General features: G+C 42.3%; 1 protein-coding gene across 3 annotated transcripts in view; it reads left to right on the top strand.

The window, feature by feature from the left end:
* The window catches only part of LOC140725329 (glypican-1-like), a 207047-nt gene that overhangs the window by 15675 nt on the left and 168334 nt on the right, over window positions 1–23038 (top strand). The window contains exon 1 of one of the 3 annotated variants that reach the window (XM_073040655.1): window positions 21332–21460. The exons of the other annotated variants lie outside the window; for them this stretch is intronic. The gene's annotated coding sequence lies outside the window, so the exon portion shown is untranslated. Of the gene's footprint in view, window positions 1–21331; window positions 21461–23038 lie in introns of those variants that run through there. 3 annotated transcript variants of the gene reach the window in all.

Genomic DNA, 23038 nt, shown 5'->3' with positions numbered 1-23038 from the left:
TAAACCAGTGTTACTGGAGTTGTGAGACATCAGTTATGTCAACAGCACCAACCTGCCATACATTTTACAAGGAAAGCTTCTCTGGACAGGATGCAAAGGGGTGTTGGGAGCTGCAGAGATTTGTATGGTCTTAAATTTCGGACAGTAGCTGAGAGGCTGATCGGGGGTAGGCATTGTTATGATGGAAAGAGACAAAGGCAGATAAAAGTTGTAAGAACCATAGGAACAGAAATAGCAGATGTTGCATTATTAAAGTAAATCATTTTGATACAGTAGCTCATTTAGTAAACAAAGCAATGTACTGTTTAGTATTAAGAGATAACATATTTTTTCCACACTTTCTAATAATCTATTTTAAATTTCATTTTTATACTTCTATCTATTCTGATTTACTTCTAGTCTAATTAATCTTGATTTTGGACAATTTTGTAGATTCTCGGTAAACGGAAATGTTTTTTTTCCATTTCTTAGAGTAGATTTATTTCGTTTCAAGGGGAAGAAAGAAGTTTGCAGTTCAAAGTAGATTTATTATCAAACTATATGTTAACATGTACAATGTGAGATTTCATTTCCTTGCGAGCATACTCAGTAAATCCAAAAACCATAATAGAATTTAAGAAAGATAGTACCAACTAGGCATTCAACAAAGTGCAAAAGAAAACAATCTGTGTAAGTACAAAAAGAAGCAAGAAAAAAAAATCAATAAATGTTGAGAACATAAATGAAGAGTCCTTTAAAGTGAGCCTGATGGCTGAGGGGTAATGACTGTTCCTGAACATGGTGGTGTGAGTCCCGAAGCTCCTGTACTTCCTTCCTGATGGCAGCAGCGAGATGAGAGCATGACCTGGCTGGTGGCGGTCCCTGATGATCTACTTTCCTGCGAGAATGCTCCATGTAGATGTGCTGAATGGTGAGGTGGGCTTTACACACATTGGACTGGGTCATATTCACTACTTTGTGTAGGGTTTTCTGTTCAAGGGCATTGGTGTTTCCGTACGAGGATGTGATGCAGCCAATCAATATATTCTCCACCGCACATCTATCGAAGTTCATCGAAGTCTTAGATGTCATGTCGAATCTTTGCAAAGTTATAAAGAAGTAGAGGCGTTGCTGTGCTTTCTTCATAATTGTGCTTCAATGCTGAGCCCAGTGCAGAACCTCCAAAATGATTACACCGAGGAATTTAAAGTTGCTGACGCTTTCCACCTCTGATTTCCCAATGAGGACTGGCTCATGGACCTCTGGTTTCCTTCTACTGAAGACAATAATTATCTCCTTGGTCCTGCTGACAATTGAGTAAGAGGTTGCTGTTATGATACCACTCAGCCAGATTCTCATTCTCCTTCCTATATGCTGATTCTTCGCCACCTTTGATTCAGCCTAAGTCAGTGGTGTCTTCAGCAAACTTGGATATGGCATTTGAACTGTGTTTACACAGTCATAAGTGTAAAGTGAGTAGAGGAGGGGGCTAAGCACACGTCCTTGTGGTGCACTTGTGCTGATGGAGATTGAGAAAGCGAGCCCATGTGTCCAAAGATAAATTGGCGCATATTTTTCCTAATATAAGCCCTATTTGTGACAGATGTAACACAGAAGTGGCTACTCTAACTCATATGTTTTGGTCATGTGTAAGTTTAAACAATTTTTGGAGGGATGTGTTTGGAATATTATCTGAAGTTATAGATGTGGATGTTCAACCTAATCCACTTACAGCAATTTTTGGGATTATTCCAGAGGAAGCAACAAAGTGTCTGCTTCCGCCCAACATGTGATAGCTTTTTCAACTTTACTGGCTAGGAGAGCTATTTTGATACACTGGAAAGAATCTAACCCACCTACTCCATTATGTCATGACTAAGCTTGGAGAAAATTAGAAGCCGGACATTTGATACATCCTTTAATTTTGAACAAGTCTGGCGACCCTTTATTCAATATTTTCACATGATTTATTTTTTATTTATTTATTTTTATTTATTCTCTTTGGGGAAAATCCTTATCCATGAAGGTTCGGAGATGACTGGAAGGATGTTTCGTCCCTCTCTTTAATTTTATCCTCAATTGGACTGCCCAGTCTTTCTTTTTCTTTCATTCTTTCTTTTTCCTTTTTTTGTTTCAGGTTAGTTAGTGGTTTTTCTTTTCTTTTATCAATATAATTTCCAATCTTTTTTTTATGTTTGCTACGAGGAGTTGTAGTTTTTTTTGACCATTGTATATATAACAGCATAATATTTTACCTATTTGATTTTGACATTATATACTTTGTTATTATTATTGCTGTTTACATGTCTTTTATATTATCTGTTTGTTAATCTCCTCTGATTTGTATATTCTTTATTTGAAAATCAATAAAAATTGAAAAATGAAATGAATGAGAAAGCGATGTTGCAGTTCCAAACTGACTGGAGTCTGCAAGTGAGCAAATCGACAATCCAATTGCACAAGGAGATGCTGAGGCCAAGGTTCCACTGGAATAAGTGTACAATGGTTGTGTAATGAGCAGGATTCTCAAACTTTCCTTAGTGGTTGTGTCTTTCCCATTCAAACTCTTTATGTGCAGGATCCCAAGGACTTGCGGGCTGAGTTATAAGGGAGAGTATAGACAGGCTAGGACTTTATTCCTTGGAGCATAAGAGAACTGTGTGATCTTTTAGAGTCATATAAAATCAAGAACGTGCATAGATAGGGTGAATATACACAGTCATTTTCCCAGGGAAAATGGATATTTTTTTTAAAAAAACTAGTGTTCACATGTTTAAAGCGAGAATGGTAAGATTTGAAAGGGGCATCTTCACGCAGAGATGGAAAAAAGTACCAGATGAAGTGGTTGAACCAGGTACAATAATGACATTTAAAGGACATTTGGATAGGTACAGGATAGGGAATGTATAGTGGGATATGAGTCAAATGGGACTGGTTTACATCTTTTAGCGACTCATTCCAGATGTGCACCATCCATTGTGGTTGGCATGGATGAGTTGGGCCTGAGAGCCAGCTTCCATGGTGTAGTACTCCTGCACTCCAGTGGGCAATCTGTCAGTGTGTGGAGCTGGATCGGGCCCTGAGGTGAGACACCTTATTGAGGTTTACATAGGAAGGGTAGACACTGTTGATACAGTGCCCTGTGAAGTTGGGTGCCTTGTCATATGACATGGTAGCTTTATTTTTCTGAGGATGCCATGGGCAGCAGGTAGAATTGTCATGCAGTGTACTCATTGCATCGGATATCTGTTGGTAAACCTCTGGAACAAGTTGTGCACGAATATCTGTGCATGCAGTTGGCACATACCAAAGTGATCCATCACTTTTTAACTGATCAGTTATACTGCCAGCAAAAACACAGTAAATGTATCAACCAACACCTGGTTAGAGTCTTTGTCACACTTGGTAGAACTGAACTTAATGTAGACATGAGAATTACTGAATCCTAAATACAATTGTACTTTTTTCAAAGCTATGCTTTATAAGTAAAATGCATAGTAAATACAATTAACACATGACTTTCTCTATTTATTATGTCATCAGTTCTATTCATTTTCTTACAACGTGTCAACTCCTGTATCCTCAAACAATGCACCCATGAACTTTTTCATTGGCTGTTACATGGTTGCAAGGTGTCCAGTGGTGGCATGTCTGTAGACTGTGGTCCTTCCCTGTAAACTGCACCAAGCTTCAGTGCAACTCACAGTCTGTACTCCTGAACCCTGGAACATGCCAGTTCCATTTGCTTGTGGATGTCTGCTTACACTGGAAGTACAATTTCTGATATAACAGGAACTGATTAAGGGCATCTTAGTATTTGGGCTGTCATTAAAGTGAAGGCCACTGACTCCATTAACTTCCGGTGGCATGGACACTGAAACACAGATGCAGTCAATATTAGGAAAGATTTTGCTTTAGATATCTTGCTCTTTATAATGTATAAGCAAGCAGAGAAGTACTAGAACTAGTTTGGAGCACCATATAGTTAGGAGCTATTTGATAATTACAGAAGACAACAGATACCACAGAGGCATTCTGATGACTTAGTTGAAGTGGCGCTGTTATGGCAGAATTATGATTACTGAGTTCTACACAGCAAGATATCAGAAAGGGATAGTGACAAATACATTTTCAGTAATATCATTTGAGGAGTTGCTATTGGCTAGAATGCAAACTCTCACTCGCTTTTCAAAAGGGAGCTGTTAGATCTTTACCATTTGGGAGGGTAGATGCACCTTCAGTTTAATTACTCAGCCCAGCTAAACTGTCAAGTAAACCTCGTTGCTTGAATGGGGCATGAACCTGCAATTGCCTGAGGTAGAAAAGATCCCACTAACAGACCCATTTGCTTCTTCCTGAGTGTTTCCTCCCTACAGTGCATTTGGTTGTTTAACATGTCCATGGTTATGGGCCAATATGGTCTGTCTGAGATTCCTGATGCCAGCAGGAACAATGGTATAGAATCATTGACATGGGTCCTATGGCCATCCTTGTCTCTGCCAATTGTGGTGACAATCTACGCTCATCCCTTTTGTCTGCTTTTGCTCCCATGTCCCTCAGCTTCTTTTCCTTCCAACTTCTGTCCAAGTACCCTTTAATCTTTGTGGTTGTGTATGTCTCCAATTCCTCCTCTAGCAAACTCATTTCAGATATTTACCATCCTCAGATCACCTATAACATTCTTCCCTCTCGTCTTTAAGTCTGTGCCTTCTAGTTCTCGACTCCCTTTCCACAAGGGAAGACTGCTAACTATCTGCCCTTTCTATGCCCCCCATAATATTATGAACCTCTAAGGTCACCCCTCATCTTCTCATATTCCAGAGAGAATAAACTCAGCCTATCCAATTACTCCTTGTAACTATAGTCCTCCATTCCAGGCACCGTCCTAGTGAATTTCTTCTGCACTCCAATGCAATCATATCCTCCTTGCTGTATGAGACCATAACTACACACACAACTCTGTGTTGTCCCACCAATGCTTTGTATAATTGCAATATGATGTTCCGACTCCTATACACAACACCTTGGCCTATAAAGGCAAATATACTGAATGTATTTTTCACAACTCTATCCACCTCTGTTGCACTCTCTAGGATCAATGGATCTGCTGGACTCCCTGCAGTATATCAAAGGTCCCCATCATTTTGACTCTGGAAACTTAACCTTGATTAAATTCCATCTGCCAGCATACCTCTCAACTTTCTAGTTGAATTACCTCCCCCCCCCCCCCCCCCCCCACTCTGTGTCCTTAGACAATGTTCCTCATTTACAATTCCACCAATTTTCAAGCTGTCTGCAAACTACTAATGCCTTTTACAGTTATAGACACGAGATTCTGCAGATGCTGGAAATCCAGACTAACATATACAAAATGCAGGAGAAACTCCACAGGTCAGGCAGATCCATGGAAAGGAATAAACAGTTGATACTGTGGGCTGAGACCCTTTATTGGGCCTCTTACAGTTAATTTGGTCTAATAAAGGGTAAGCGTAGGCTGGGGTCACTGCTTCACTATTTTATTCAGGGTTCCTTTGGGAGGGACTGAGATTGAGATATGGGTAAAGTGCAAGGAAGAACTCAATTATGGTGGAATCATGGTAAAATAATACGACAGATGCCACCAACCAATACCATCCAGGTCAGGGGTTCCCAACCTCTTTCAAGCCATGGACCAATCCGTTAAGCAAGGGATCCATGGACCCCAGGTTGGAAATCCCTGCTCTAGGTAAAACCCAAGACAGTCTTTGGAAGCTATGGTGCCTCATTAACAGCACCTCACAGACATGTGGCCACTTACCTAGGAAAGGAGAACTCAGCATCTTTAAACCATCATCTTGCACAGGAAGCAGGTCACCATTCCTTCATTACACTGGGTGAAAACCTATGTGTGTCGAATTTCCCATGGATAGTGGATTTCAGGAGCTTGCTGTCCCAGAGGGTGGTGGGGACCAGAACACTGTATATAATTAAGGTGGGGATAAATAAATGTTGAGGAACTGTCAGAGAAGAAGAGTTAAGAGGAACATTACTCAACGAGCGTCTGGTTGAATGCCAGAGAAGATGTGAGGAGCCTAGTGGGCTAGTATTGATTCTATTTTCTCGAGTTCTGCCACATGCTACTACCTTCATCCCATAATCTGTACTGATTCAAGAATCAGTTCATCATTTCCTCATGGGCAATAAATGCTGTCTTTGTGAGCACCATCCACATGCCACGAATGATAAAACGTACAGTTGCTAGGATGTGTCTTTGTTAGGGCAAGCTGGGAGAGAAAGCCATTCACAAGTTCAGATCACCATGTATTGAACTGGCTGAATCAGACCAGTGTCATCACTACACTGACTGCAGACATCAGTTTTCAAAACCAAGAGCGTTCAGGGATTCTGCACATGTCAAACGGGAGGTTTGTTCAAAATTTATATTCAGTCTTGATTATGGCCATCCCTTTTGAAGCAGACGATACAATTCTTACCCCAGGGATCAACATCTCTGCAGTACAGGTCTTTGTGTGTGTAAGGAGAGTTGCAGTCAATGTTGGTGTACTAATGAGAACTGTGTATTCTAAGATAACCTGTGGAGACCGAAGCACCTCACCTACAGTGTTCTTTTTTTGGAAGATTCTTGCATTTTTCAGTCAGGTTATTTAGCTGAATGTGTTGCCAGAGTCAGACACAACCCAAGGAGAGACTGATTTGGGGGTGGGGGGTGGGGGGAAGGAGTAAAGAAGGGTTATCAGTTTTGGTACTACTTCCCTGATTTTTGAGCTCTCTGCTGAATTTTAAACACATCATGGGGTTCTGGGTACTGCTGTTAACCTCAAACATCTTTGTTCTTTAATTCTCAGAACAGGGGATAGAGGCCTTAAATTATACTGGATGTATTTGACATGGCTCAGCTGGATGAAGATCTCTCAGGCTAGTCGACCACCCTCCTCTCTTTCATTTACTGCAGCCCCTGAAGCAGATTTATAAAGCAGAGGTCAATTTAAATATGATTAATCTAAGATATAAAAATAACTGAGTAGACTGGCTTAACTTTCACTATGGATAAGGCAAGTGCCCTCACAGTTCATGGAGGATATTGAACAGGATGGTCTGGCAATTTGTTCAGGATGCCGTACTGCTCAATTCCCAAAAGGATGTTAAATTGCTTTAATAGGATAAAGAAATTGTTTATTTAACAGAGGGATTAATAAGACAAGGGCTCCACAATATTTAGAATACCTCTGGATAAGTACATGGATAGGAGGGGTTTAGAGGACAAACAGGAACCATTTTGATGGGCACCATGTTTGATATGGATGAGTTGGATTGGAGGGCCTGTTCCATACTGTGTTACCCCATATCACTCATAATAACGTGTACAGTGCACAGTATTAACAGGCCATAAAGCCCAACTGGTATTTATACTCTACTACAGACTTTCACCCTAAGGTCTCTGTATGCCACTGCTCCCAAAGTCCCTGCTATTTACTCTACTTGTCTTTCCAGGATTTGACCTCTCCATTTGCATTGCCTCACGCTTGTGTACATCAAATTCCTTCTGCCACCACTCTGCCCAACTTTCCAGTTGACTTGCATTCTGCTCTGTCCTTCAGCTTACATCATTAACCCCTTTCTCTCCAAGGTACTTTGATCTAGTTTTCTCTTAATTACTTACATGGAATTCACCACCTCTTTCAGAGGGAAATCCACATTCCTAGCTTTCTCTGCTTCTACTGAATTTCCCAAGTGAGTCTCATTTCTTCATGGGCTTGAGCAACGTGATAAAAATCTGCTAATCTGATCTGTATGTTATGGGCTAATTCTGACAAATGATGTGCTTTTTGGCTCTAATACCAATTCTGTTACGTAATGTCCCCGAGCTGAGAAGGCAGTGTCTTCTCGTGAATTTAAGGACTATAAAGATACAATAAACTGATTGGTTTCTAGTCATTCTATCATTGTGAGGTGTTGAAATTCCCCAAAATAATGAGTAGTGAATGTCATTGAAACAGACCCAATAAAGTTTGAAGGGGGGAGTTGAATTTTGAAAAGGGAGACAGGACTGGGGGATGCGTTCAGAGGTAGGTGGGTGCTTTTCATTGATGAGACTGGATTCTTTCATGTAATGGTCAACTTTCCTGCTCCAAAAACCTTGCAGAAATGAGGCTGCAGTTGCTGTGCAGTGTGGAAAAACTAGGAGGAATCTGGAGTTCGTTAGGAAGCCTCTCAGTTGTCTAAATTCTCACTGGTTTATGTACAGCATGTTAGGTTTTGTAACTCCAAAACTTAAAATTAATCAAAAGAAAAAACACAGGAACTTAGGATAAAGTGTCTGCTTCGTTTCACTTTAGTGAGATGCTCACACGTGATGCGGTGGCGTGGTGACTTATGCCATTCACATACTTACATATCACCTGTAATGAATTACAAAAGCAAAAAATGCTTAATCAAACAATAGATTTACAATACCACTAAAATATTAAATACACAACTCTTCTCCCTGCTTAGCTGAAAACTCCAATTCCATATAGAATGCATCTCAACTATATACACAGTATAGACATCCACAGCACAATAAAATTAGGATTGTCCCATTCAGGCCTAAAGGTTTGATCACTGTGGAAGATTTCTTACTCTTGTGGGTTGATGACCCCCCTGACAGGAGGATCACTCTGCTTGGCAGGTGAGCCTTGTGGCTGTGAAACAATCCCAGGTTCTGGGGCTTGCTGTGTGGTGGTTGGAGGAGTTGCCTCTGGGACTGCAGGAAATGGTTCTGACAGCTCTGGGTATTTTAGTTCCCTAACAGTTGACTCTGCTCTTCTCAACTGATTGATTTCTCATCTCCAGATTACATGAGACGCAGTCTCCACTGTTTCAGAGAGGTGTTCCAGTAATGCCCTTAATCTTTCCAATTACCCACATTTGATCACCTCTGTAGTCCCTCACTAGGACTGCTTGTCCAGGAATGAAACATCAAACTTCCTTGTTTGAGGAGCCCTCAATTTCTCACAGCTGTTTGTCCTGCATTCTCCTCCTGAGAATGGATTTGAGCAGATCCAAGCATAAGTGCGAGGGTTAACTCAGGAAGAGCATAGCTGGTGAGTTGCTGGTTGTGGAAATGAGATGCAAGTAGGAAATTAGCGAGCTTCTGATTCAGTGTTATTGTAGCATGTTCTGCTGCCACTGCTCGCAGTGCATTCATTAGACTCTGTACAGAGCTATCTGGTAAGCCATTTGTAGCTGGATGTTATGGTGCAGATGTAAGATAGAAACGTAGATCATAGAAATACTGCAGCACTATACAGGCCCTTCAGCCCACAGTGCTGTGCTGAACATGTACTTACTTTAGATATGACCTAGGATTACACATAGCCCTCTATTTTTCTAAGCTCCATGTACTTATCCAGAAGTCTCTTAAAGGACCCTATTGTATCAGCCTCCACCACCATCGCTGACAGCCCATTCCACGCATTCACTACTCTTGTGTAAAAAAAAACAACAACAAAAAAAAGCAACAACTTAGCCCTGACATCACCTCTGTACCTACTTCCAAGCACCTTAAAACTGCCCTCTCATGATGGCCATTTCAGCCCTGGGAAAAAGCCTCTGACAATCCACGCGATCAATGCCTGTCATCATCTTATACACCTCTATCAGATCCCCTCTCTTCCTCTGTCACTCCAAGGAGAAAAGACCAAGTTCACTCAACCTATTCTCATAAGGCATGCTCCCCAATCCAGGCAACATCCTTGTAAATCTCCTCTGCACCCTTTCTATAGTTTCCACATCCTTCCTGTAGAGAGGTGACCAGAACTGAGCACAGTACTCCAAGTGGGGTCTGACCAGGGTCCTTTATAGCTGTAACATTACCTCTCAGCTCCTAAACTCAGTCCCATGGTTGATGAAGACCAGTTCCCCGTATGACTTCTTATAGCTTCCTATGGACTCGGACCCCATGATCCCTCTGATCCTCCACACTGCCAAGAGTCTTACCATTAATTCTATATTCTACCATCAAATTTGACCTACCGAAATGAACCACCTCACACTTATCTGGGTTGAACGCCATCTGCCACTTCTCAGCCTATATTTGCATCCTATCAATGTCCCACTGTAACCTCTCGCAGCCCTCCACACTATCCATAACATCCCCAACCTTTGTGTCATCAGCAAATTTACTAACCCATCCTTCAATTTCCTCATCCAGGTTATTTATAAAAGATCACAAAGAGTAAAGGGTCTGAGAACAGATCACTGAGGTACACCACTGGTCACCAACCTTCTTGCAGAATATGACCTGTCTACAACCACATTTTGCCTTCTGTGAGCAAGCCAGTTCTGGATCCACAAGCAAGGTCCCCTTGGATCTCATCCTGCTTACTTTCTAAATAACCCTTGCATAGGGTACCTTATCAAATGCCTTGCTGGAATCCGTATACACTACATCTACGGCTCTCCCTTCATCAACGTGTTTAGTCACATCCTCAAATTCAATCAGGCTCATAAGGCATGACCTGCCTTTGAAAAAGCCATGCTGACTATTCCTAATCATATTATGCCTCTCCAAATATTCATAAATCCTGCCTCTCAGGATCTTTTCCATCAACTTACCAACCACTGAAGTAAGACTCACTGGTCTATAATTTCCTGGGCTATCTCTACTCCCTCTCTTGAATAAAGGAACAACATCCACAACCCTCCAATCCTCCAGAACCTCCCCTGTCCCCACTGATGCAAAGATCATTGCCAGAAGCTCAGCAATCTCTTCCCTCGCCTCCCACAGTAGCCTGGGGTACATCTCATCCAGTCCCAGAGACTTATCCAACTTGATGCTTTCTAGAAGCTCCAGCACATCTTCTTTCTTAATGTCTATATGCTCAAGCTTTTCAGTCTGCTGCAAGTCATCCCTACAATCGCCAAGATCCTTTTCCGTAGTGAATACTGAAGCAAAGTATTCATTAAGTACCTCTGCAATCACTTCCAGTTCCATACACACTTTTCCACTGTCACACATGATTACCCCGGTAGTCCTATTCTCTCACATCTTATCCTCTTGTTCTTCACATACTTGTAGAATGTCTTGGGGTTTTCTTTAATCCTGCTTGCTAAGGCCCCATGACCCCTTCTGGCTCTCCTAATTTCATTCTTAAGCACCTTCCTGCTAGCCTTATAATCTTCTAGACCTCTATCATTACCTAGTTTTTTTGAATCTTTTGTAAGCTTTTTTTTACTTGACTAGATTTTCAACATCCTTTGTACACCAGGGTTCCTGTACCCTACAATCTTTTCCCTGCTCATTGAAACGTACCTATGCAGAACCCCACACAAATATCCTCTGAACATTTGCCACATTTCTGCTGTACATTTCCCTGAGAACATCTGTTCCCAATTTATGTTTCCAAGTTCTTGCCTGATAGCTTCATATTTCCCCTTACTACCTAGATGTTACCTGTTACATGGTACCTGTTACTACCTAGATGTTTCTAGGTAGAAACATCTCATACCTAGCACTCTAACCATTCCTGACCTTGAGCCATTCAAATCTCTGTAATAGCCACAACATCATAGCTCCGTGTACTGATCCACACGCTAAGCTCATCCGCTTTGTTGATGGTGCTTCTTGCACTAGAATAGACACATCTCAAACCATCAGTCTGGGTGCATCCCTTCTCTTGGATCTACTCAAATCCATTCGCAGAAGGAGTCTGCAGGACAAACAGCTGAGACAAGTTGAGGGCTCCTCAATCAAGGACCCCTGGACCAGTAGTCCTGACGAGGGACTACAGAGGTGATCGAATGTGGGTACTTGGAAAGATTAAGGACATGACTGGAACACCTCTCTGACACAGTGGAGACTGCGTCTCATGTCATCTGGAGATGAGAAATTGATCAGTTGAGGAGAGCAGAGTCAACTATTAGGGAACTAAATTGCCCAGAGCTGTCAGAACCATCTAAAGTCCCAGATGCATCTCCTCCAAGCACCACACAGGAGGCCCCAGAACCTGGGATTGTTTTACAGCCACAAGTCATTTATTATTATCCCCAGGTATTTACTTTTTATGCCTGTAAATTTAATTTGTGTTCTGCCTTTTTAACTCAACCCATTTTGTCTTCCCTTTCCAATGAAAAAGAAAAGTGCTGCACCTTTCCTTTTAACTCAAATGTCTTTTTCTTCCAAAGGAAAAAAAATGTGCTGCACTTTTTTTTATAACTCTGAAAACTCACTGCACTTCAACAGGTAGGCAGATGTTTCCTGTTCATTTTAAAACCTGTTTGTCACCAATGTAACTTCAAAACAAAACTAATCGAAAGAAAAACACAGGAACCTCGGAGAGGTCTACTTCATTTTTAATTTAGTGAGGTGCGGACTTGGGACGTGTTGCATTCGTGTTACTTACATATACCCGATAATGAATTATGTAACCAAAAATATTTAATGGAACAATATATTTACAATATTACTCAAATATTACTGAAATATTAAATACACAACACATGCCATCCTCAGGTTATTACAGGTTCAGTTCTTGCGAACTGTTTGTAATCTGAACGTAAGTTGGACGTTGGTTAACTAGTGAGATCTTGTAAGTTCATTTTGTGATCTTCACCATACTGCAGCGATCCCACGAGCTGATATCCCCAGCTCTGATTCCCCTCATCAGGGTCCCCTGTTTCTGTGGCTGTGTAGAATTGATCAGTAGAGTTTGCTTTTTCAAGGTTGTAAGCACCTAATTTTTTTTTAAAAAAGCAGAAAGACTTGCATCTTTCATGCCCTTAGGACACTTCAAAGGACTTCCAACCAATGAAGTATAGAATTCTTGCTGCTGTTGCAAACAAGCTAGACTTAACAGCCAATTTCCGTAAAGCAGGGCTTACAAATAGCAGTAAGATAATGAGCAGATAATCTGTTTGTGATGTTGGTTGAAGGATAATTATTAGCCAGGCTTGCCGGCTGCTGCTCTTTTTTTTGAAATTGTAACTTGGTATCTATCGTTAACACTTTGGAATGACTACATTTTTGGCCTCAGCTAAAAACCACGCTGCTTTCAAACATGGGGAAACAAACATGGGGAAATCTGCAGATGTTGGAAATCCAAACAACACACACAGTGTTGAAGGGACACAGTGTTTTGTGTGTGTTTCTTTTAAAGTTGCACGGTAGTGAAAGGTGAGTCTAGATTTAGTGCTCCAGGCTCTGGAAGAGGGTTGGAGCTCTCACCCGATCATTGAGCCTCAGGAGACTCCTGAATTTTGCAGGAGTTTGCGAACAGTAATGGAAATGAAAGCTACTGGGGAAATGTTCAGCAAGTCAAGCAACGTCCATGGAGAGTCATGTCACTGATCTTTCTTCAGAAGCTCTAACGGGAGGGTGCTGAGCTGAAATGTTTCTCTCCACAGATCCATCACTTTTTGACTGAAGATTAGCAGTACCTGCAGTATACTGGTTGAAGGCACAATGGCCTAGCTCCTCCTGTACCAGTACTGTAAAAAACAAGCTAATAAATAGTCTCTGGAGCCTTTGCCGAGAATACTTTAAATCACCCGGGTGGGCTTTCTATTTGTTTGTTAGGAAATCATGGATATCTCAGGGAAGGGCAGTATTTATTAACCATCTCTAATTGCCCCCGGACCATTTCAGAGGGTAATAAACGGTCAGCCATATTGATGGGTAAGGAGTCACATAAAGCCAGGGTGGAAAAGGGTGACAGATTTGCATGCATTTAGGACAGTAGTGAACCAGATTTGTAAAAAGTCATTGCTCATTCCAGCAGTTTTATTATAGATTTAATCAAGTACTTGAATTTAAATTCCACAGTTGTTGTGGTGGGATTTGAGGACATAACTCTGTATCAGTCATCGTCTATAGACAGAGAGAGAGAGAGACACAGACAGACAGCAGGGAAATGTGCCCCCACTGCCCACTGTGTCTGTGCCAACCATCAAATACACATTGATCCTAATCCTACACTTCATCCTGCAGCCCCAATGGAGGTAGACCAGCAACACCAGCTGCCTTGAGCCATTCCCCTGCTATGACTTCCAGGTAGGGTGCATTGGGTGAACCCAGTAGCCTCCTTACTCTTGTGAATTGTACACTCACAAGTGGCCTTTGATTTCTTTCCAAAGGACATTTATTCAGTGATTACAGCATTGCATTATTAAAATATTGCAGTATTCCACAATATGCACTATCTTGCAGTCAATAATTTTGAATTAAAACACAATAATCTCAATCAGAATGCTCTTGAGACCCTATAGTGCCTACCAGTCCTGGAAACCTCACCCCCACCCCATAGAGGATGCTGTGTACTCTTTCAGGGAAAGACTGGTGCAGTTGTAACTCCGGAAAAGAGCCAGGCAATTGGCTCAGGCAGAACTTTTGACTGCCCACAGCTTGGACCCATGAATGGCCACCTTGGCCATGACTAGGAATAAAACAACCAGGAGATTTCCGAAGCAACCCAACCAAACATCAGAAGTATGGGGCTGAAGTGCAGCCACAATCTGCGGAGCTGCCCCTTCAGATACTCTAAGGCTGCAACCTCTCATGCTCTGTATTTGCATGACACATCGAGTCCTCCTGGCTGCAGGACTGACGTACGGCTGGACCACCTTAAGAATCTGTTGCATGGTGCTGCTCCGTGAAATACTTCCCACTCCAGGTCACCAGTGTAAAGGGGAGGACTTTTGCAAAAAACACTTTACTGGAGTCACAAGTGTTTTTTTTCTTTTTCCAAAGGTGGTTCTTCAGTGATTACAGTATCACAATATTGATTGATATGCACTGTTCACATTTTCAAGTTGAAACAAGGTCATGGCTATGCGGAATGTGCTCGTGCACTTGAGGTCCCCAGCGGTGCTAGAAATCCCAAGTTGTATACAGGGTACAATGCAACCTTTCTTCAGAGACAGATGGGTACAGGCGTAACCCTGGAAGAGTGGCAGACAGTCAACACGGCAGAACCCTGGATTGCTCACTGCCTGGACCCATGAATGACCAAATAGACCAGACCCAGGAGATTTCCCCCCACCCCCACCAAGTGAGCTATTCCCTTCCACAACAGGTGTCTAAAAATCAGGAGCATGAAGCTGAAGTTTACCCAAGACTTGAACAGTCCCTTTAGATACTCCCAATAGAGGTGGCAACCTCTCGCCCTCTACATACATGACGTTGTCTTCTGGTTGCAGAAATGACAGGCAGCTGGGAAGTCCATAAACTGTCTTAAGAATCTGCTACATTGAATTGAATTGAATGATCTTTATTGTCATTATACATAGGTACAATGAAACTCTGGCTTCCTCTCAGGCAAACAAACAAAGCAGTAGATAAAAACAGAACAGTAATAGAAAAACAGTATTAGATAAGTAGCAGAAAATAAGTTGCAGCAGCACCAGAATATCACAGTAATGCACAAAGTGCCGTTAGTGCAAGTATTTGAGTCCTTGTGTGTGCTCACAATTTCAGTCATTGTTCTGTGGGAGTGGTGCGATGGAGGCCACAGCTCTGGGGTAGAAGCTGTTCCTCAGTCTATTTGTTTTGGCTTTTAGTGTCCTGAACCTTTTGCTGGACGGCAGCAGGTCAAACAGGGAGTGGCCAGGGTGTATGGTGTCTCTGGTTATGCTTTCCTCCTGAGTCTGCTGGAATAGATGGTGTCCAGTCCTGGGAGCTCCATCCTGACAATTTGCTGGGCCGTCTTCACCATGCGTTGCAGGTCTTGTCACTCAGCGGCTGTACAGCTAGCGTACCACATGATAATATCTGTGCAACACTTTCTAGCCCAGGTCCGTAGTGTTAAAGGGAGTGGACTCACGCAGATAGGGACTTCAGCTGATGTCACAGGTGGCCTTTATGGTGACCAATGCTGGGCAGGCAGCAGCAGTGTTCTTGCAGATATCCAAAGCTTCTGTTGAGGTTAGTGCTTGCCCCATTGTTGTTTGTCCTTGGGTCAGTATCTGTCCTTGCATGGAATTCAAGGCAAACAGACTGACTTCATGTTACTGATGACCTGAAACACATGGCAGGTAAATGTAAAAACCTTCATCCTTCCACCAAGCAGCCTGCCACCCACTATTGGAATCCAAGCAGATTCTTTAAAAGGCTTTAAAACCTTTTGCCGCTTCCAAGACCATTTCTAAGCCACCATCTTCCCTCTTGGCCAGACCAATACTTAGATTATAGTAATGCAACTTATTAACTGGGGTGAGCCCACTTGAATCGTTCTGATTGTACTAAATTTAGAGCTCTCTCAAGCACTGACACTAAACAGGCCGATATTCTTGGCTTCTTACCAAACTAATCTGGAGTGATCACCACAGCTCTGCATTCCTGTGCCCTGGCAACAGTACCCTACTGGGGCTGTCAAGGATGAACGGAGTTGCGTTTTGATTGAATTATGCAATTTTAATGAGCCCCTGTAAAACATTGCTGCTTTGTGTTGAGGTACAAAGGTGTGTCTCTTCTGTGATTGTCAACCAGATGTCATCTCTCATTTGGTTCAAAGAGTAAAATGGCAGTTCCCACTTCTCCGCTGCACTTCAGGAGCTTATTTGTTGAGTGCCTTCTTCACATGTTAGTCATTAGTGTGTGAGTGTGAGAGTTGACATTTAAATCTCTCCTAATGCACTCTCAACTGCAATTCCCTTTCATTGACAAAGAACTAACAGTGAGTCACTGCAGTTGAGAAGGGGAGCAAAGGTAAACCAAAGGCAAATCTTGTTCTCACTGTTAATCACAAAGTCAGTCAGAAATGTCAGAGCTGAAATGGACTCCTTCCTTTCCCTCAGTTCTCCTCCATTTCCCACATCCCTCCGCACACCTGCTCCACACTTGTGTCAGAGTCATACCAACTGGCCATTCAGCCTACCGCATTCATGCTGACCAGTTGGCCCCATCCATTTTAGTCCCCTCTTCCAGCACTTGACCCATAGCCTTTAATGCGAGGGTGATCCAAGTGCTCATCTACTCAGCTGTCATTGTCTGCGTCCAATACCCTTGCTGGCAGTGCACCTACCACTCAATTCCTGCGGTTGCACCTCGGATCCACACCTAAATCTGTGTCCTCCAGTCCATTTCTGTTGTGATGAGGGGAAAAGATTTCAATTTGCCCTCTGTCTACTCATAATTTTATATATCTTAATCATGTTCTTTTCTTAACCTTGACAGCTCCAAGGAAAACAGACCTAGCCACTTCAGGTTCTCCTCAGCTAAAATGCTCTATCTCAGGCAATGTCCTACTGAATCTCCTCTGCATTCTCTATTGTGCTAGCAAATCCTTCCTATAGTGTGCATGCGGTTCTGGTCAATGGTACTCTTGCTAAAGTCTGGAAAAATGTTTCAAAAAAATTGGAGCATAACCTCCCTAATTTTGTATTCAATATCCCAACTAATGAAAACCAGTATCTAAATGCTGGTTCTTTACCTCCACTGCCATCTTCATGAATTTTTGGACTTGCTTTTTTTTGTTGTTTTGATTTTGTCCTGTGACTGGCCATCTTTTGCCAGTTATTAGGTTCTACCAGCCTTTCATCCATGTATATATTTTTAAAAAAGGGTTAGTGTAGGACTGGTGTAAAAAATGGATGCTTGATGTTCACAAGGATTCATTTGGCTGAAGGGCATGATGACATGTGATGGCCCCATGGCACATGATAACTAAGAACATTACTAAACGGGTTTGAGCTTGCTGCATCCTGGTCCTAAACATTCCAGTAGTCATGCGGTCTCCTGTGGTCTTTTCCGCCTAGGTGGGTCCTGAGCTGAGCAAAGAATATTTCAAGGACTTGGGGCACATGAAGGTGATGAGTGAAGGTGATGAACGAAGTTGGGGGGAAATTGCAGGCTGATTTGTCCAAGGTTGGATCCACAAAGCATAATGAGTGGGAAGCAGTGAACATTTTCTGTCAATGCTCGGTGAACTTGTCGGGACTGTAAAAGAGGGAAAACAAGTGTGACACCTTGACATTGATCTGCACCGTATCACCAGCATTCCCTCTGTTCTCTGGGCCCCTCCATAGCTCCGAAACTTAAAAAACACACTTATTTTCCTGCTTTTACGGTGCTTCAAAAAGATCAAAGACCTGATCCTCTGTTTTTCCCTCGTCAGATGCTGCCTGCCCTTCTGAGTGTTTCCAGCTCTTTTTATTTTGTAAATTTCCAGTAGTGTTGTTTTTACATTGATTTTCGAGAACGATGCGATACTGAGCATTGAAGTTGGAAATTGGCCAAGATGTCAGCACAGCTTCTATATTGTATTCAGCTGAAAAGAAGTTATTTTGCTTTGAGGATGATGTACCCCCAATAGAGCATATGGAAGTATAAAACTGCATTAGGTGCTCGTGTTGCTGGGATGGCATTTCCACCAGTAGGCTCTGATTCTGAGGGCTTGCTCACACATACACATAGGGACACACACAGAGACCACAACCAGGCTATCACAATCACACTACTACACACTTCCAGGGTGCAACTTAAAACAGTTCATTTGATTATTGTCACAAAGGGGAGACAAGTCATTTTTAAGTAGCTCTCTGCTGAAACCAAGTCAATGGTTTACTCCTCTAATGTGTGAATGAACGTGTGTGTGTGCATGCTCATGCGATTTATGTGCATGTATATGAGTGTGTGTGTTTTGTATGTGCATGTTTGCGTATGTATTTGTGTTTATGCACATTGGGTGTTGGTACACACCATTTACCAGAATTCTCGAGCTTTCCCTGTATTGAAGGACCGAAGCACTCTAATTCAGAGTGCTTCAGAACTCGTCACTGAACCAGCTCATCCAGCGTGCAGAAGTTCTGCCTGCAGGTTAGTGAAGATGAGCAAAAGCAGAACCAGCCATAGCCCCGGCTCTGTGCTGTACGCTGCCTACGTGTGCAGGATAACGCCTGTGAGTGTAGACCTCAGTTTCTGATTTGCCACCCTCTATTATTTGGTGTGGTTCTTGTGAGGGTTGTTCAGCACAGAAAGGATCCCTCCAGTCCACTTGCAAAATCTCATCCTTGTAATGTGGTAATCGTAACCACACACAATATATCAAGTGTGGCCTAACTAATATTTAATAAAGATGTTACCTGACATCCCACTTTGGATTTCCATTCCACATCTGAAGGCGGCAGGAATCTCATTCATGTTCCTTCTTCACCACCCACTCCATCAGTGTTGTCACCTTCATTAATTTATGGACTTGGGCTCCAACATCCTTCTGTTTATCATACTCTCCAGGGCCCAACCTTTAACTGTAAATGTCCTACTCTTGTTTGCCTTGGGTAATTTTTGTGGGTGGTTAGAGCTCTCTCCTTGGACCACTCCCTCATACCTACCCATTGTGTTCACCCTGGTTATCAAGTTTACCCACTGCACATCACGGTATATTTCCCAACTGATACCCCAGCAGTGGATCCTGCTCCCACAGAGGCTTCGAGACTTTGCAACATGACAATTGCATGCTTTCACTCTTTGTTATGAAAGCAGATGAAGTGAGTTTCCTGCCTTGGCATTCAGAGAGAATGGGCTCCATTGATGGAGAATGGACAGTGCAGTCTTGTGAGACTAAGCACCTCTGACCCACTAATGTCACGAGCCTATAATTAACTTACAGCTCTGGTGTGACTTCAATGGTGTCAGTGTCTGGTCGGTTCACTGAAGCTGTTGACACTGGTCACATGTGATTTTTCCCCCTAGAAATAGTCTGCGTGCTTTGTTACAACCTCTACTGATTTCATGTTCTTGTTTTGCCTGGAGCCAGTAGTTGGGTAAAGGATGGGTAAAACATTGACTTATAACAAGCTTTAACATTAGTTTCAATTTTGTTTCCTTAACCTTGTTGTTTGTTCACACTTCCCACTTGAATTCCTTTGCAAATCATATTGTCATGTTAAGTTTATTGTCATATCCTCAAGTATGATGAGGTATAAATGCAAGGCAAAACTTGCAGCAGCATCACAAGGTTGATGTAGGTTGAGACAACAAATTATATTAATAGTGAAGGCGGGGGGATAAAACTTCTTGACTAAGTCCCGTTTTGCACAATCAGAGACAAGTGTATGGCCCTCCGTGTTCAAGAACCTGGCAGTGTGGGAAAGCAGCTGTTCCTGAATTTTGTGGGAAGAGACCACTTACCTGACGGTAGCAGAGAGAAAAGGGCAGCACCTCAGCAGTGGGGAGGGCTGTTGGTGATGTGTGTGAGGATATTGGGGTAGATTTGGGTGAGAGGTAAGGCAACCTTAAAGCAAGAAAGGGAAGAGAAGCAGAAGTGTTTAAGAGAATTTAAAAGCTAAACCTTTGGCAGCTGCAGACGTGTTTGCTATTAGTGGAGAAAATACAATCAAAATTAGACCAGACATCAGAATTAGCACCATACAGTAAGGGAAACATGCCCTTTAGTCCAACTCATTATTGGCAACCAAGTTGTTAACTAAGCTAGTCCTATATAGCTATCTAAATGTTTATGAAATTGGAGGAAGTCCAATATTTTGGTGGTTTACTAGATTGGTTGATTTTTGCATATAACTGATATGTTGCTCAACCAGAAGCTAATGTATACAAGCAATGGGTGATATGAGTTGGTAGGACAGCAGAGTTTTGTTGAATGTGAAGGTGTGAGGTTGGATAAGAGTGGACTGCAATAGACAAGCAAGCATACAGGCAACAAAATGGGCATATGAGGGTTTCAGCAGTGGAAGAATATCTGGAATTATGTGACATTTCGTCAATGGAAACAGGCAACCTTACTGCTGGTGCTGGAAAATGTTTGCAAGTTTATTTCTGGGTGTAGTACGAGTGGTCTGCACAGTATTAAACACAGATGCCATGAAGAAGATGAGTCAGTGACTTGGAAGTGGAGTTATTGTTGGGCTCCAGAGACTGAGAGTTAGATCTTAGTCATATTGGGGTGAAATTTCTGCACATCCTGTTTTGATGCAGGGCAGTTCAGAGTCCTTTCCCCTAGTTGTCTATAAGGATTTTTATAAGTTCTCCCTTTGGTTGGTTTTAGCCGATATCATGAAAGCCCCACCAAAGATTGCTAAGGAATCTTCCATTGCCCAGTTGAGAGGCTCCAACATAGATAATTCTGCACACCTTTGTGATCTGATAGGGGCACAAAGAATTTGATCAGTTGGACAATGTAGACTGGTGTAAGGAGTTATAGTTAAGGAGGGGATCCTAGCTGCTCCTAACCAGATCCAGCTTGTCTGACCCTCCCAATGTGGTTAATTTTTAACTGGCCTCTGTGAAGAAGTCAGCTGAGCATCCATAGACATTTAGTATGGGAGGGGCTTACCAGCCATGCCAGTAATTCCAGTGACTCCAGAACAATTTCACAAATGTTCATTCACGGCTGTGCGAAGTACTTGGCCGAAGATGCAAGTTGCTGAAACCTGAGGCAGATATTGGGTACTGAGAAGTAGCTGGAGATTCCTCATTCAGCAGTGTCTGGATAAATCCCTTAAATTGGCCCCTAATGGCCAAGTCTGACATGACTGATCTCCACCAGACGTGAGTAATAAATAGGAAAATCAAGCTCCTGAGGAGGTTGGTTTAACATTTCCTTTTGTTTCTTGTGGGGGATGGAAGGGAGGTGTGGTGCCATGAAAGGTATTGTCATGGTAACGTCACTCCAAAGTGAGGGGTGATTGGATAATTGAAGGCACGGAGCATTTTAATTTGAATTCTGAGAGATGCGTGGAAGAGCATTTGAAGGCAGATAAACCAAGCCCCCAGTTATTTTAGCAGTAGATTAGTGGAGACGTATAAACATTGGGGTATGGAGCCCAGGTTTGATGTTTGGGGCTGACTGATGTTTACCTGTCTCTTTGAATTGATAAAACATTCCAGAAGAAAGCAAGACTTTAAATGCACCTGGATCATAGCCTGAGTGGCTGTCCATAAACCATCATTCATTTGCCAATTTAAACACAATCTCAGGGCAGCAGAGGATGTCAGATTACCAAATGAGTTGGGGCCTTCAGGCTAAATCCTCAACAGAGAAACAGGAAGCAGAAAATTAATGGGATCTTTAGTGTGGTTTACAGCCCAAACAGAGAACAATTCAAAAGGGCAGTTCTTTTTGTCATTTGAAACAGGACTCCTGAAAATGATTTATTTCACCCTCCCTTTCACTTTCTCTCCATTTAGTTAATTAGTTTCCAAGACTTGAAAATGAAGAAAAGCAATATTTCAGGTCTAAGGTTAAAAGTCAACATTTTTACTTCATTGAGCAGGTGAGCTTTAAGCAGGTCTTAAAACCAGGACTCGTGTTCAAAGGCTGGAGCTGGAATTTACTGTTATTACCTATTTTGTTTTTCTTATGGGATTGAGTTACCTGACCTCTTTGCAAAGTTCAAGACTGCAACTGATGCTGTGTGGCTACCTCACAAGGCACAGGTGAAGGAGAAGAAAATGCCCTCAGGTGTTTCTAACACAGCAAGCGATAAGTCATCCTGCATTGCCTGAGTGGAAATTGGATCCTGTTCAGCTGGCTTTTCTCCCCCCTCCCATTTTATATTTTTGTTTCATTCAAAGTAAAATGTATTTCTGAATCCTGAGTTAGCATTGAACACATGAAACACTCTGGGAAGCACAGTAACTCAACTAGTAAATTGACTGCTGCTCAGCTCCAGTGGTCTAGGCTTGATGCTGACCTTAGATACTGTCCTGCATGAAGAATGGGGAGACTTCAGATGATTTCTGATATTATGGAGTATTTTATTGAAGTTTTGAGCAGCAACTTGTAGTGTTGCTGCCTCACAGGGCCAGAAAACTAGGTTCAATCCTGATCTCTGGAAATTGTAAATTCTCCCTGTGACTCTGAGAGTTCTCTCCAGGTGCTCTGGTTTCCTCCCACATCACAAAGACAGGGGTTGGTAGATTGTACATTACCCCTGGCATGCGAGTATGATAGACTCTTGGGGGGGATGGAAAGTTGATGAGAATGTGGAGAGGATAAAATGGCTAAAAGTAGGATTATTGTGTCAAAAATAGGTCAGCAAAACTTGATGGGCTGAAAAGCCTCTTTCTGTATTGTATCTCTCCATGGCGCTGGTGATAAAGAATGGCATCAAATTAGTGGAAGAT

This window comes from Hemitrygon akajei, chromosome 3, assembly GCF_048418815.1.
Source record: "Hemitrygon akajei chromosome 3, sHemAka1.3, whole genome shotgun sequence".
Lineage (NCBI taxonomy): Eukaryota > Metazoa > Chordata > Chondrichthyes > Myliobatiformes > Dasyatidae > Hemitrygon > Hemitrygon akajei.
This window is presented reverse-complemented; position numbering and strand designations above follow the sequence as displayed.